Source organism: Phacochoerus africanus, chromosome 8 (assembly GCF_016906955.1).
Source record: "Phacochoerus africanus isolate WHEZ1 chromosome 8, ROS_Pafr_v1, whole genome shotgun sequence".
Lineage (NCBI taxonomy): Eukaryota > Metazoa > Chordata > Mammalia > Artiodactyla > Suidae > Phacochoerus > Phacochoerus africanus.
In genome coordinates this window covers 146,069,255-146,084,085 of record NC_062551.1, presented here as the reverse complement: position 1 = coordinate 146,084,085, position 14,831 = coordinate 146,069,255, and the positions used below count along the sequence as shown (strand labels likewise).

General features: G+C 36.9%; 1 protein-coding gene across 1 annotated transcript in view; it reads left to right on the top strand.

Moving 5' to 3' along the window:
* PDE4B (phosphodiesterase 4B) overlaps nucleotides 1-14,831 on the top strand; it is a 382,092-nt gene that overhangs the window by 18,737 nt on the left and 348,524 nt on the right. The gene's annotated exons all lie outside the window — the stretch shown is intronic.

Below are 14,831 nucleotides of genomic sequence, written 5' to 3'. Positions count from 1 at the left end.
AGGAAACTTCCTCTTCATTAAACAATCTGTTCTCAGTCATCACAGATGGAGGGGATGTTTTCAGGGACACGAACATTTTCTTGAAACAGCCCAACAACTAGGAATCTCCTTTCACCGTGTTAAATAGTAGATTTTAGTTCACAGTTCAAGCAAATGTTCAAGCTTCTAGTAGAATTTCTTTTATTTAGTTCGGTGGTCAGCACATGTTTGTGAATTTAATGAGTAAATTTCTGTAGCTGTTACTACATACCCAGTAATGCTCTAAAAGCTTCAAAAAATATTAAATCATTTAATCCTCATAACAACCTTCTGAATAAGGCATTGTCAGTATCCTCATTTTTAAGGATGAGAAAACTGAGGTGAAAAAGCAAAAAGATCACAGCCACCAAGTGGTAGAGCCAGATTTCAAACTCAGGTGGTCAGTCCTGAGTCTATGTTCTAAACTACTCAACTAGGGATGTTTTTGATTGTGTTTAGCTGCAGATTTCCAAAAATCTAATATTACTTCCCCAGAATTGAATTACATACTATGTGTAAATCCTTCAGTGTTATGCTGGATGTATAGTTGGTACTGGATGAGTGTTTGTTCACTTAAGTGTTTACTTAAGAATGAGAGAAATAATGATTGGGTTTGACATATTTTGAAATTGCCAGAACTGAAGGCAAATCACGGTGGTAGCCAGTGGAGAGGCTGCTCCTTGTTCAGAGATGCCAGGGAGTCCTAGTATCTAACAATAACCCATATTTAAGGCCCCTATATTCCTAGGATGATGCTTTGCATCTTGGATTTCCAAATCCGGGAGACTTATCTTCATTTCATTCATTGATCTTTACTGATATAATTTTTAAAAATTAATAGTGATAAAATAGACACACTATAAAATTTACTCCCTTAAGTATTTCTAAGTATATAGTTCAGTAGTGCATTCATATTGTTTTGCAACCAATTTTCAGACCACTTTCATTTTGCACAACTGAAACTTTATACCCATTAAACAACTCGCCACTCCCCCTTCCTTCCAACCTGGGAAACCACCATATTTTATCCATTTGTCTACCTATGGATCTTTTGATCTCATGCTTTCACTAATTGGTATTGTGACTAGAGCTGCTATGAACGTGGATGTACAAATATTGAGACTCTGCCTTCAATTCTTTGGGGTATGTGCCCAGAAGTTGAATTACTGGATCCTGTGATAATTCTATGTTCAAATTTTTTGAAGACCCATTATACCATTTTCCCTAATGGCTGCACCTTTTTACATTCCCACCAACAATGCAAAGTGTTCTAATTTTTCCACCTCCTTGCCAATATATTTGTTATTTTCTGTTTTGTTTTTCATTGTCTTGCTGAGTATAAGGTGATATCTTATAGTTTTGATTTGCATTTACCTAATAATTAGTGATATTGAGCATCTTTTACATGTGGGTTGTTGGCTTTTTGTATATCTTCTCTGGAGAAATGTCTATTCAAGTCCTTTACCCATTTTTTAAAATTGAGTTGTTTTGTCATTGTTGTTGAACTCTTTATATATTCTGGATATTAACTCCTTATCAGATATAGGATTTGAAAATATTTTCTCCCATTTTATAGGTTGCTTTTTCAGTCTGTTGGTTATGTCATTTGATGCATAGAAGTTTTAATTTTTGATGTAGTCTAATTTTACTTTTGTTGCCAGTATTTTTGGTGTCATAGCCAAGGAAATATCGTCAGAGCTAAAGTCATAAAGCTTTTCCCCTATGTTTTCTTCTAGGAGATTTATAGCCATAGCTCTTATGTTTAGGCCTTTGGTTCACTTTGCGTTTATTTTTGTATATGATATAAGGTAAAAGTCCATCTTCTTCTTTTATGGGTAGATACCTAGTTTTCCCAGCACTGTTTGTTGAAAAGGCTGATACAAATTTAAGCGAAATGTAAGCCACATAGCTGTAAACCTGTAGTTCCTTTCAAACTTTGGTCCAAACCACAATGGATTTAGAAGGAATTATTTCTAGAGTTCTCAACTGAGGGCAATTTTTATCCTCCTGAGGACATTTGGCAATGTCTGGAGATTTTTTTGTTCGTCACATATTGGGGTGGGAGTGGGGGTGGTTGCTATTGGGATCTAGTAAATGGCAGTCAGAGATGCTGCTAAACATACTACAGAATACACCCCTATAGCAAAAAGTTATCGAGGTCTCAAATGTCAATAATGGTAAAGTTGAGAAACTCTGGTCAGGAATATAGTGAGAAAGAGTGACACTGTGGGTCCAGAAAATTGGGGAATCCTCTTTTATGTCACTGGAAGACTTGATGATGATGATTGCAGGGGTGGCTGCCTAGGGAACCTATTATATAGCGAGGTGGTTTTAAAAAAGATCTGAATCCCATATATGTCTAGTTAGATTTCACAGTGGAATACTATTTTTCATTTTATTTTTTGCTTCAAGATTGTCCTTTGTCACTTTCTCTCACCATGACTTTGCTCATTTATACATTAAATTTCCAGAGTCTCATATCTTGTCTTGGCTCAGCTGTTCCTCCAACTTCTGAGTTACTTGTGGAAGCAAAGTGCCCAGAGGACAATATAAATTGGACATAACTTACATCATAATTACCAAGACTTGTATCTGAAATTCTAAAGCTCACCCTTCAGTGACTACTGAGCTAGGGCACATGGCTTCAGTGTAGGGTAATTTTATTCACGGTCAGGGAAACTTTATTGAGTGGGTCATGACTGAGCTGAGATCTGACTGGCTGTATGTCTCTACCTATGAAAAAATTTGGAAGAAGAGCCTTTCTATCAGAAAGAACCGAAAAGGTTTCTGGTGGGAACATGATTGGCATGTTTAAGAACCAGAAATAAGGCCAGTGAAACTGATGAGGAAAGGAAGTGAGGATGACAGCAGTGCGATATAACAGAGATCAACTGAATATTTCCTCCTCCAGAGGCCAAGAGAGGACAGGGTTGCATAGAGCATCCTCTGTGATAGGAAAACAGCGGGGGTGTCTCTCAACTTTAGAGACCTGCAGCTGGCAAGTATATGTCAGGCATTGGGCTTGTATTGTATGCTTGGTTCATATTATTCATTACTCTTAAGGTATCATTCATTTATCAAAAATTACCAAGAACTTTCTATAGTCCAGGTGCTGTTCTATGGGTAGGCATTGGAGAAACTGAGATAAATAACATAAAATGCTTATGTCAAGAAGTTCTTGTCTGTATATGTGTGACTGGGTCACTTTGCTGTACAGTAGAAATTGAAAGAACACTGTAAACCAACTCTAATGGAAAAAATGAAAGTCATTAAAAAATTAAAAATAAAATTAAAAACTTTTAAAAAAGAAGTTCTCATCTGTTTGAAAGTGTTTGTAACCGTAAATTACAGTTCTAATTATTGACTATGTGACCTGGGGTAGGTTATTCAACCTTTGTCTGTCCAAGTATCTTTATCTATAACATGAGGAGTTTGTTGTAGCTACCAAGTATCTTTATCTATAACATGAGGAGTTTGTTGTAGCTACCTTATGGAACTGCTGTGAAGATTATGTAAGTTAATATGCTGAAAACATTTAACATAGTAACAATATGTTTAATATATATATATTAAACATATTAACATAATAATAATTAACTACTCAGTACCTATTTAGAAACTATTATTGTTGTGATTATTTTATAGAATGGCAGAAACGGATGGGTTCATTCAGTCCCAAAGGTTAGGAGAATTTAAAAGAAAAAGTGAAGTTTCAGTTCATTCATTCACTTTTCTACTTATTTAATACATATATATTGAATACCCTCTGTTTCCCAGATACTGTTTTTGCTTTTCCACATATCTCTAGCTTATTGTCCTGTATTACCTTTGCCATCAGTATCTAACTGTCAGACCTTAGCATCTGCATCATCCTCTTCAGTGGGCCCTCCTCTAGTAGAGGGAAGAATATAGATATTAGAGACATAATTTGCATAATTTTGGGGGTAAGATTGTGAACCATGACATCAAGTGTAATTCAGTCATTGAGAGGGAAATGCCAAGAACATCTAAAAAGGAAGGAAAGATGACTAAATGTTCTTAGCTAAGGGATACATACAGGAGAGATATGAAATACTATATAGTGTAAGAAGAAATGGAATAATCAAGCATATTCCATTATGTATGTATCCAGCCAGTATCAATGGAGAGCCCACTGTGTGGTGAGGCAGAATATAAATGTGCATGATAATAACTAAGAGGTTTTGTGGTATGGACGGTGATCTAAGGGTAAAAAGCTGTAAGATGTAGCAGTTACATAATTGGATATTTTATAAATAATGAAACTACCTATAAAATTGAAAATATCACTTTTTTGCTGCTTTTGGGAGTAATGATACTCTTAAATTAATGGTAGGAGAATGTGAAATTATTTTCACATTAAAATGCATTCATATATGATGACATACAGTAGTTGATGACCTGGCTAAAACTGACAAAAACTTTCAGTGTTGTTGATGCTTATTTTATTTTGATGTTATTGAAATGACAACTGAATGTTAGTAGTGCTTTTCCTAGCCTAGAAATAATTAATTAAGGAACTGAAGCCTCATTTATTTAAAAGGCAATTTTTAGAATAAGTTTATGGTTCACATAGAGGTATTTAAATGTCCCATACACTTTTGTGGAATGCTCTAGCAGATATGTTTTAGAAAATTATTTTCAATACATCACATTCTTTGTGCAGTCTTTCTACAAATCAGAAATCTATGGGAGTTTCTTTCCATCCAGAAACATAGTTAGCTATTTACACGTATATCCATATTCTTTTTACAATTTTATTCTACTGTATAGCACTATCCTAAATCTCAACTGGAAGTCTGCCCAGATCTGGTTTGGAGGACTAGTTAAGTAACGGTACACCGAGGGAGATGTGGGAGCTAAGTGCAGGAGTATTTCTCTGGTGCATTTATAGGCCTCACTCAAGCCCCAGGTTTGGATTCTTCAGTTTAGGTCATCCAGCCAATAAGAATTCACTGAGAAGTCACTCATGATGAAGGCCTACCCTAGACTGTGCACATACAAATCAAAGAAAAATAAATTATTCATGATCAACCAAAGTTATGGTACACAGAGGCACAGTTTCTCTTTTAAGAGTTTTCATTAACGTTGGGGGGTCTAGACATATATATTTGAAATTTGGTCAGGGAATTTGGTTGCGGGTCAATAGTGTAACTATCTAGGGTGGTTGTAAGTACATGTAATTAGGTCAGGGTAATCCGTGCACTATAGCATTTTGCCAGGTACAGTAGGCGTCAGATGAAGGCAGGTATCTGGCATTATAATTGTGGAAGTCACATAAGCAAATGAGGCTATACGTAAGCAAGTAGGCAAGTAAATAGATAGTGTCACTTAATGAACATCCTAGAGACAGGGTTCTTACTCCTGGGTGGGTGACTGATGGCACTAGTCCTTTGGTACCTTGGAGAGCTCTTGATAACCTCTAAATTTGATTTTGCTGAAGGTCCTAACTGAGCTTTTTATCATTCTAGGTTTAGGCCTACCTCATTGGCTTAGTATCATGGTGAAACTAAAAGATAATTACTACAGCTATACTCCAACCAGCTGTGATTAGACTGCGTGGTGCCAGGATACCATCTTCATCCTAGTAAAATTTTGCCTTCTCACTAGATCATGGACATATTTGTGGGTCCCTCAAAGGTCCCTCATAAACCTTTTGGCCCCCTCACTAGATCATGGGCCGTATCTGTGGGTCTTTCAAAGGTTCCTATGTACTGAAGACGATAGCTAAGCTTCTCATGGTCTCCCAATCTTGGCATGCTTTCTCTCCAGGGGACAGATCATGTTTTTGGCTCAGACAGGAGACGTGTTGCCAAGGACGATGTGGCATATGCTCAGTTCCAATTAGTGGTGGAGACAACAAACCCCATAGGAGGTCAAGGAAGGCAGTTGTTACTGATGGCTGTAGAACCTACAAAAAACTCCGCACAGTGACTCTTCCGTAGTAACAAAAGGGTGCAGGCATCTGGGAAAAGGGAGAGGGAATTCCAGGTGGAGAAAATGGCCAACATTAACGTTCCATTGATTTCTGGGGGAGACAATCACAAGACAAAGTCTTTCTCTTTAAATAGCCCGTAATCCACCTGAGGGAGAAAAGAAACACGTGAGCATGAACCAACCTTAGAATAATCACCAGTTATAGTGAAAAACCAAAGAGGTAGAGTATAAATTTAATAATGATGCTTAGGAGATAAAGTCTTAGGAATAAAGGATCAGTGTGGAGAGGGCTAATAAGAGCAGTGTTATAGGGATGGTTTTCTGGCCCGAGTTACTGTTTTCTGTTGCTTGTATTAGTACTTCATAATTATATGTTGTGCTTCTTTACCTGAAGCATTAACCTGGGGAAGAAATGATTATAAGATAAAGGAAAAACACTCTTAGATTCAGGAAGATTTCAGTTATAGCTATTGTGATCATGACTTCTCTGAGTTATTTTTACCTGAGTTTATTTTTTTTTTTAGCTCTTTTGCTGCTTCCCTACTAGTGCTTCTGCTTCTGCCTGCCTCTTGACTCTTTGATTCTCCCTTCTGAGAGCCTCTCCATGCAAGTATATTCCCTTAATGTGGAATAGAGTCACTCGTACTTGCACAGGATCCTAAAGGATAGGAAAAAAATTAATAATAAGTACAAACGATAGATAAACACCAATTTCAGGAATATTCAGTTAGATCTTTACCCAAGGCATTTTCAGAATGTCTCTAGAAATTTTAAGTCCAGAATCACCATATCTTAGAGCTGGCAGTACTTCAGAGGCCACCTCATTTACTTCTTACCCAGTCAGGTAGCCACTCAACCTGCAGCATATCTTTGTCACCAGCTGGTCACCAGGCTCGGTCTGAATATTTTCAAAGATGGGAAGCTATGATGCGAGGCAACTATTTCATTGTTGACTAACTCTAACACTTGGAAAAGTCTTGCATTTAGCTAGCATCTGTAGCCATGACTTTAAAATCGATTGTTCCAATTTCTTTCTAGGAAGCTACACTAAACTAGGTCAATGCACACATTTATTCATCAAAATTTATTGGGCACATAATGTGTGCAAGGAATTTTCTAGTCCCACAAATGATAAAAATATGAATAAGAATATGATGTTTCCCTTAGCAAGAAGCCAGATTTTTTTTTTTTTGTCTTTTGTCTTTTTAGAGCCGCACCCACGGCCTATGGAGTTTCCCAGGCTAGGGGTCCGTTTGGAGCTGTTGCTGCTGGCCTATGCCAGAGCCCCAGCGATGCCAGATCTGAGCCATGTCTGCGACCTACACCACAGCTCACGGCAATGCTGGATCCTTAACCCACTGAGTGAGGCCAGGGATTGAAGCTGCAACCTCACAGTTCCTAGTCGAATTCGTTTCCACTGTGCCATGACAGCAACCCCGAAGCCAGATTTTTAATAAATGTTTCTTGTATCAGGAGATGGATAGATACATGAATAAATTATAATGTTTTCTCTTTTTCACTATTAGCTAATAAACCCTTGCTATAAAAGTAAATTTGATATATTGCTTGATAAATGAAGAATGTGACATGGAGCATGTTAATGTCCTCCAGGGAGATACTATTATTATTTATTTGTATTGCATTCCATAGTATAAAAAATTCAGGAAAATTCAGTATATATATATTTATTTTAAACACATATTAAAATTATAAATATGAAATACTGGACTAAAGTATTATGTATGTATACTAAACAGGTATGTTTTAAAACAATTTATATAAATCTGTATATATATATACATATATATATATACACACACGTATATATAAATATCTCAATATCTCCATAAAATGCCTTGCGTACTCTACTTTGAGGACCACTTGTGTGACAGAGAGTTAAGATTTATCGCTTTATTAACTCTTCAGATATATAGCCTCTGAACCAGCATTTCAGTTGTCCATTACATCTTTGCGTTTTTTAAAAGGCGTCCAGTGATTATAGTACAGCAGCATTTAAAATGTCATTCAAGGAGTTCCCGTCATGGCACATTGGAAACAAGTCTGGCTAGGAACCATGAGGTTGCCGGTTCGATCCCTGGCCTTGCTCAGTGGGTTGGGGATCTGGCATTACCGTGAGCTGTGGTGTAGGTCACAGACTTGGCTCAGATCTGATGTTGCTGTGGCTGTGGCATAGGCTGGCGGCTGCGGCTCCAACAGACCCCTAGCCTGGGAACCTCCATATGCCGTGGGTACAGCCCTAGAAAAGACAGAAAGACCAAAAAACAAACAAACAAAAAATTCATTCAAGGACATATGAGAATAGGCTTTGAGAGAATATTAAGAGAGTTAGGATACTTTAAGGAAGGTTATGATAGAAGTAATATCCAAAACCAAATAACTTATAAGAAAGCTCTGTATTTTTGGTATAAAACTACTACAGAAAAAGGAAACCACTATATCAATGCATAAAAAGCAGTAAAAGTTTGAAATGGTGCCTAAAAAGCCAATATCTTGATTTCTTCGGGGGCCTAATAATGCATGTTGAGTACCATATATTGTAGAAATCTAGTATTTTATGAAAGGTAGATATTTTCAAAGAACCCAATTGTACAGAGACAAGATTTAAGTACAATGCCAACTTAACTTACCACACTACAAATTTAACAGGCTTGAAATGGAGCTAATTTCTTCCGAGACTGATACTTTTATGTTCCTTCATTTGGTTTAGGATATCGCCACCCTCTGAGTCTCCCAAGCTGCAGATTCTAAGCTCAACCTCCTCTTCCCCATTTCACAACTAATTAGTGACCGAAGTCTGACTGTCTGTTTGCAAATCCAGCAAGCAAATTATCCTATCTCCTTAGGTATGGTCAACACTTAGCTCTTTATCAACCACAGAGGTTTTAAGCTTTTAGGTTCATTGTGAGTGCTGGAAAATTTTAGCAGTATTCAATGTCAAGCTTACAATGGCAAATGCATTTAGATTAGCAATTTTATTTTTAGTTTCAGTTTGACGAATCTTATCAAATATATATGTTTCAGAATTAAAGCCTTAATAAGGATCTACTTTTTTCTGGTCAATGAAATGTTTTATTTTTTTCACTTTCCTTCTTAGTCAGGGTTTCAACTCTGAAAAAGAATTTTAAAAATCAATAGCATTTGGTCGAGATTGCTTTATAAAATAAAGATGTGAATACGAGTTTAGCTTTTTTGTTGTTGTTGTTTATACAAACCTAGGAAATGCCCTTGAGGTATCAATGATTTCTTTTTTTCCTTAGGAGTTTAACCTGTCCAGTAGAAATGGCCATGGCCATGAATATGATCAGAAGTCACGGCTATGCTTTCTGCTTTGACCTACTTGCTTTGGCCCTTGGGTAAATAATCAGTCTCAGTCAGAATAGAGCTTGGACTTGATAATATTAAAGCTTCCTTTCTAGATCTAGCTAACATTGCGTCTCATGTCCTCATTATCCCCATGTCACCTTAATCGGTGAAGTCTGTAGGACGGCAGCATAGCTTCAAGATTAAGCTCTCAGGCTCTAGAATCAGGAAGTTGGTATATATATCCTGGTTCTGTTATCTCTGATACTGAGGCAAAGGTACTTATTTCTCTATGTCTTTGTTTCCTGATCTGTAAACTGAGGTTAGTAAAAGCACTAATTCATAGGACCGTTGTGAGAATATCACAAGTTAATATATAAAAAGTGCCTAGGATCTTTTATAGATTAACGAACACATGATACTGCTATTATGACTAATGCATAATAACTACTATTTGTTTGCTGTTGCTGATATTCGCATGAAGCACAGCATAGTTCTGGGCATATAGTGAGTGCTCAGTAAAGTATTGGTTGTTATTCTTATTGCCAGGAACTCTAGTCCAATTCCTATAAGCAGGATTTCAGGCTTTGGCTACAAAGAAAACCAGATGAGAATATATCCTCTTAACACAAATCTATACCCTTTTCTTTAGCAAAGAAACTAACAGAATAAATTGGGCAAATGGCCTCCTGAAGGAGGGTATGCACTTCACCTTGTAAGGTCATATATACCATTTGCCTGTAAAGGACTGCTGGACAGTACATGGCAGAATAAACTTGCCTTTTCTTTTTCCCAACTGCAAACCAAGATTTGCTTTGAGTACTACGTTCAGTTTGTGGCCCAGTATTACTATGGAAATACATATTTAAATATGGGGCTCTCATTTTACCTGTTACCTTTATGAGCTATTGCTTTAGTATTATAAGCCAGTAAACTTGAAACTGTGTGATTATACAGGAAGATTTCACCAAGTTGCTAGAATGTAATTTAATACAAGAGAGTTTGAGTAGAAACATTTTGAAGTAAATATGATTTATATTACAAATATTTCAGAGCAAATATTTTTCCAATTTGCCATTGTCGAAAATGTTTGAGATTAGTAGACAGGACATGAAGAGTCTGTTAACTCCTCTTTCTTAAGATATGACAACCCTAATATCTATTCGTATACAATATTTATATATATTACTTTTACTTTTTAGGATAATTGCAAGTTATGCTACTATAACAGCATGATGGACAAAATTTGTTCTTCATTGTAATCCTCATAACATTGTGAAATAATTTCCTCACATCTAGACATCAAATCAGGAAGTATTCCTACTATTAAATTCATATTTTTATTTTGGAATCTTAACTTTGAAATGACCTAGATTTAAATTGCACATCCAATGATAAATTATTTTGCATGACGTACAAAAGTATTTTGAAGTGGCATCCCCCCTTTTTTTTTTTTCGCTTGCCAGAAATTATTAACCTTAATTTCAGAAGCCTCAGAGAAATTAAGTGACATAGTCAAGCATAGTGAAAAAAATTGGTATCTGAATCTGGATTTCTGATGGCAAATACTGCATTTTCAGGCGTTTAAAATAAATAGACTAAAATAGTTGATTAGAGAATTGTAGATGAGGATATACACTTTTGCTATGGATTAACGAAATAGGAATCAATAGCCCTTCTTCTTTCCTCTTATCTCACATTCCTTTATAGAGAAAAGCAGTGGAAAGAGGGAGGGGCAAGAAGACATGGTCAAAGAGGGAAATTGACTTCAAATCAATACACATGGTTTAGCCAGGAGGAAAACTAGCTCCCATTGGTGACAATTTGGTACAATATCCCCAAAACATAAAGTTAAGTTCAAATTTTTAATTTAATGTTTTTATTAAGTATGGTTGATTTACAATATTGTGCCCATTTCTGCTGTACAGCAAAGTGACTCAGTCATACATATATTTTCGTTCCTTTTATTACATTGTCTTCCATCATGGTCTGTCCCAAGAGAATGGATATAGTTCCCTGTGCTGTTACAGTAGGACCTCATTGCTTAGTCATTCTGAATGTAATAGTTTGCATCTACTAACCCCAAACTCCCAGTCCATCCCATTCCCTCTCCGCTCCAACTTGGCAACCACAGGTCTGTTCTCTATGTCCATGAGTTTGTTTCTGTTTTTTGGATAGTTTCATTTGCGCTGTATTTAAGATTACACATATAAGTGATATAATGCGGTCTTTATCTTTCTCTTTCTGACTTCATGTAGTATGATAATTTTTAGTTGCATCCATGTTGCTGCAAATGATATTGTTTCATTCTTTTTATGGCCAAGTAGTATTCCACCATATATATGAACCACATCTTCTTAATCCGTTCATCTATTGATTGAAATTTTGGTTGTTTCCATGTCTTGCCTATTGTGAATAGTGCTGTAATGAATATAGGGGTTCCTGTATCTTTGAATTATAGTTTTGTCCAGATATATGCCCAGGAATAGGATCGTTGGATCATATGGTTGTTCTATACTTAGTTTCCTGAGGAACCTCCGTGCTGTTTTCCATAGTGTCTGTACCAGTTTACATTCCCACCAACAGTGTAGGAGGGTTTATACTTTTCTCCACATCCTCTCCAGCATTTGTGATTTGTAGACTTATTAATGATAGCCATTCTGACCAGTGTGAGGTTGTACCTTATTGTAGTTTTGATTTGGATTTCTCTAATAATCAGTGATGTTGAACATTTTTTCTGTGCCTATTGGCCATCCATATGTCTTCTTTAGATAAATGTCTACTTAGGACGTCTGCCCATTTTCCGATTGGGTTGTTGCTTTTTTTGTTATTGAACTGTATGAATTCTTTGTACATTTTGAAGATTAATCCCTTGTCAGGTACATCATTTGCAAATATTTTCTCCTATTCTGTAGGTTTCTTTTCATTTTTTTTAATGGTCTCCTTTGCTGTGCAGACGCTTGTAAGTTTGATTAGGCCTCATTTGTTTATTTTTGTTTGTCTTTCTATTACCTTGAGAGATTGAAACATTTGTATGGTTGATGTCAGAGAATGTTTTACCCGCATTCTCTTCTAGGAGTTTTATGTTGTCACGTGGTATGTTTTAAGTCTTTAAGCCATTTTGAGTTTATTTTTATGCACGATGTGAGGGTGTGTTCTATTTTCATTGATTTACATGCTTCAGTCCAGTTTTCCTAGCACACGTAGTGAAGAGACTGCCATTTTCCCATTGTATATTCTTACCATATGTGTCTGGGTATATTCCTGGGTTCTCTATTCTGTTCCATTGGTCTGTCTGTCTGTTTTTGTACCAGTACTACACTGTCTTGATGACTGTAGCTTTGTAATATTGTCTGAAGTCTGAGAGAGTTATGCCTCCTGATTGGTTTTTTCCCCCCAGGATTGCTTTGAAAATTCTGGGTCTTTTATGGTTTTTTGGCTTATTTGTTCCCGTTCTGTGAAAAATGTTATGGATAATTTGATAGGGATAGCATTAAATCTGTAGATTGCTTTGGGTAGTATGGCCATTTTAACAATAATAGTTCTTTCAGTCCAGGAGCATGGGATGGCTTTCCATTTCTTTGAATCCTGTTCAGTTTCCTTAATCGAGTTCGTATTTTTTTATTGTCTTTTTTTTTAAGGGCTGCACAGATGGCATATGGAAGTTCCCAGGCTAGGGGTTGAATCAGAGCAGCAGCTGCCAGCCTATGCCACAGTCACAGAAAAGTGGGATCCGAGCCGTGTCTGCAGACCCATGCCACAGCTCACAGCAACACCAGATCCTTAACACACTGAGTGGGGCCAGGGATTGCATCCTCCTGGATACTAGTCAGGTTTGTTACTGCTGAGCCACAGAAAGAACTCCCCATATTTTTTACATTGACACAATTTTGGAATTGATAATGTAGAAGAAAAATAAAATATTTCAGTGACCCATATACTTACTTCTGTGCCTGCACGCGCGTGTGTGTGTGTGCGCGCGTGCGTGTGTCTGTTTGCATTTGCCTATTATTTCAGAATTGGGCTACAGCCTGCAAGTAAATTAGGAGCACTTGTTGTTTTCATTTTAATTATTAATCAGCTGCCTCTAAGATTCATTTTCTATTAATGCAGAGGTGGAATTGTGTTTTTCCTTTCTCTTTAGTTCTTGATGAACCCCATATGGTTCTGTTGCTCATTGCTCTTCAATAATTCAAGCTTATCATGGAAAAAAAGTCAAGTTTAAACATCTAGATCAGTGGTTCTCAAAAGTTTTTTTTCCTATTAGCAGTAGAAATATTTCTTCAAGTGAATTTATACTCTGGACTCAAACTTTTAAAACATATTTAACCAGTGCTCCTTGGTTTGCATATGAGAAGGACTGTTATGTCATGGTCCCCTTAACTTTCCATCCCTCTGTGGAGGCCCCCAGAGATGGTCCTTAAAAGCCGAGGGCTCCCATTAAACAGAATTAGAAATGTATTGATGAGGATAATAATATCACCAGGTAGGTAGAATGTAGCTCTGGCCCAGGCCGGAGACAGACCAGATCTAGATGCAAACTATGACCATACATACCACCAACCAGCTTTATTACTTTGAGCAAGTGGGGCAGTTTCTCTAAATGTTGTTTCCTCCCCCATAAAAATGGGGATAAGATGGTGCTCACTTCATATAACTGTTATGAGAATTGAAGTCATAATGCAGTTTTTGGGCACATATTGTTACTGACGTCAATATTGAATAATCTCTTATAAGCTATTCTCTACCGTGTTGCACTGTTGGCAGGATGATGAAGGGGTAGAGATAATGCCACTCACAGTAATTCTGGCTTTCTTGATGAGAAACCTGAATGGTTCAAATTATAATCTTTAGACATATATAGTTTATGCTTTTTTTCCAACTCCAAGATTTGTGTAAAGACATATGTAAAATGCACCCACTTTGAACAATAAATTGTAAGATATCCTTTAAAATGCCAAACTGGTGAAAATCCTTGGGATATGGTCTAATTTTTTTGATGGTATGTACGAACAGTTAAAATAATCTCATAAGGGCAAGATGGCATACCTGATCTTTCTATGTGCAAAGAGACTCCCAATTCCATTCAGGGTAGAGTCTCTAAAATATGGATTTATATGCTGTGGTATCATCATTCAATTCTTTTACTTTTTTTTTTTGTCTTTTTGCCATTTCTAGGGCCACTTCTGCAGCATATGGATGTTCCCAGGCTAGGGGTCTAATCGGAGCTGTAGCTGCCAGCCTATGCCAGAGCCACAGCAACGCGGGATCCAAGTCGCGTCTGCGACCTACACCGCAGCTCACGGCAATGCCAGATCCTTAACCCACTGAGCGAGGCCAGGGATCAAACCCACAACCTCATGGTTCCTAGTCAGATTCATTTACCACTGCACCATGACGGGAACTCCTCATCATTCAATTCTTGACAATTGATTCATTCAGTTTTCTGCCTCCCCCCTGCCCTTCCCTTACTACTCTTTTGTGCCACACACTATGTTATAATTAGGAAGTAAAAAATAAAATGTAACTAACATTTT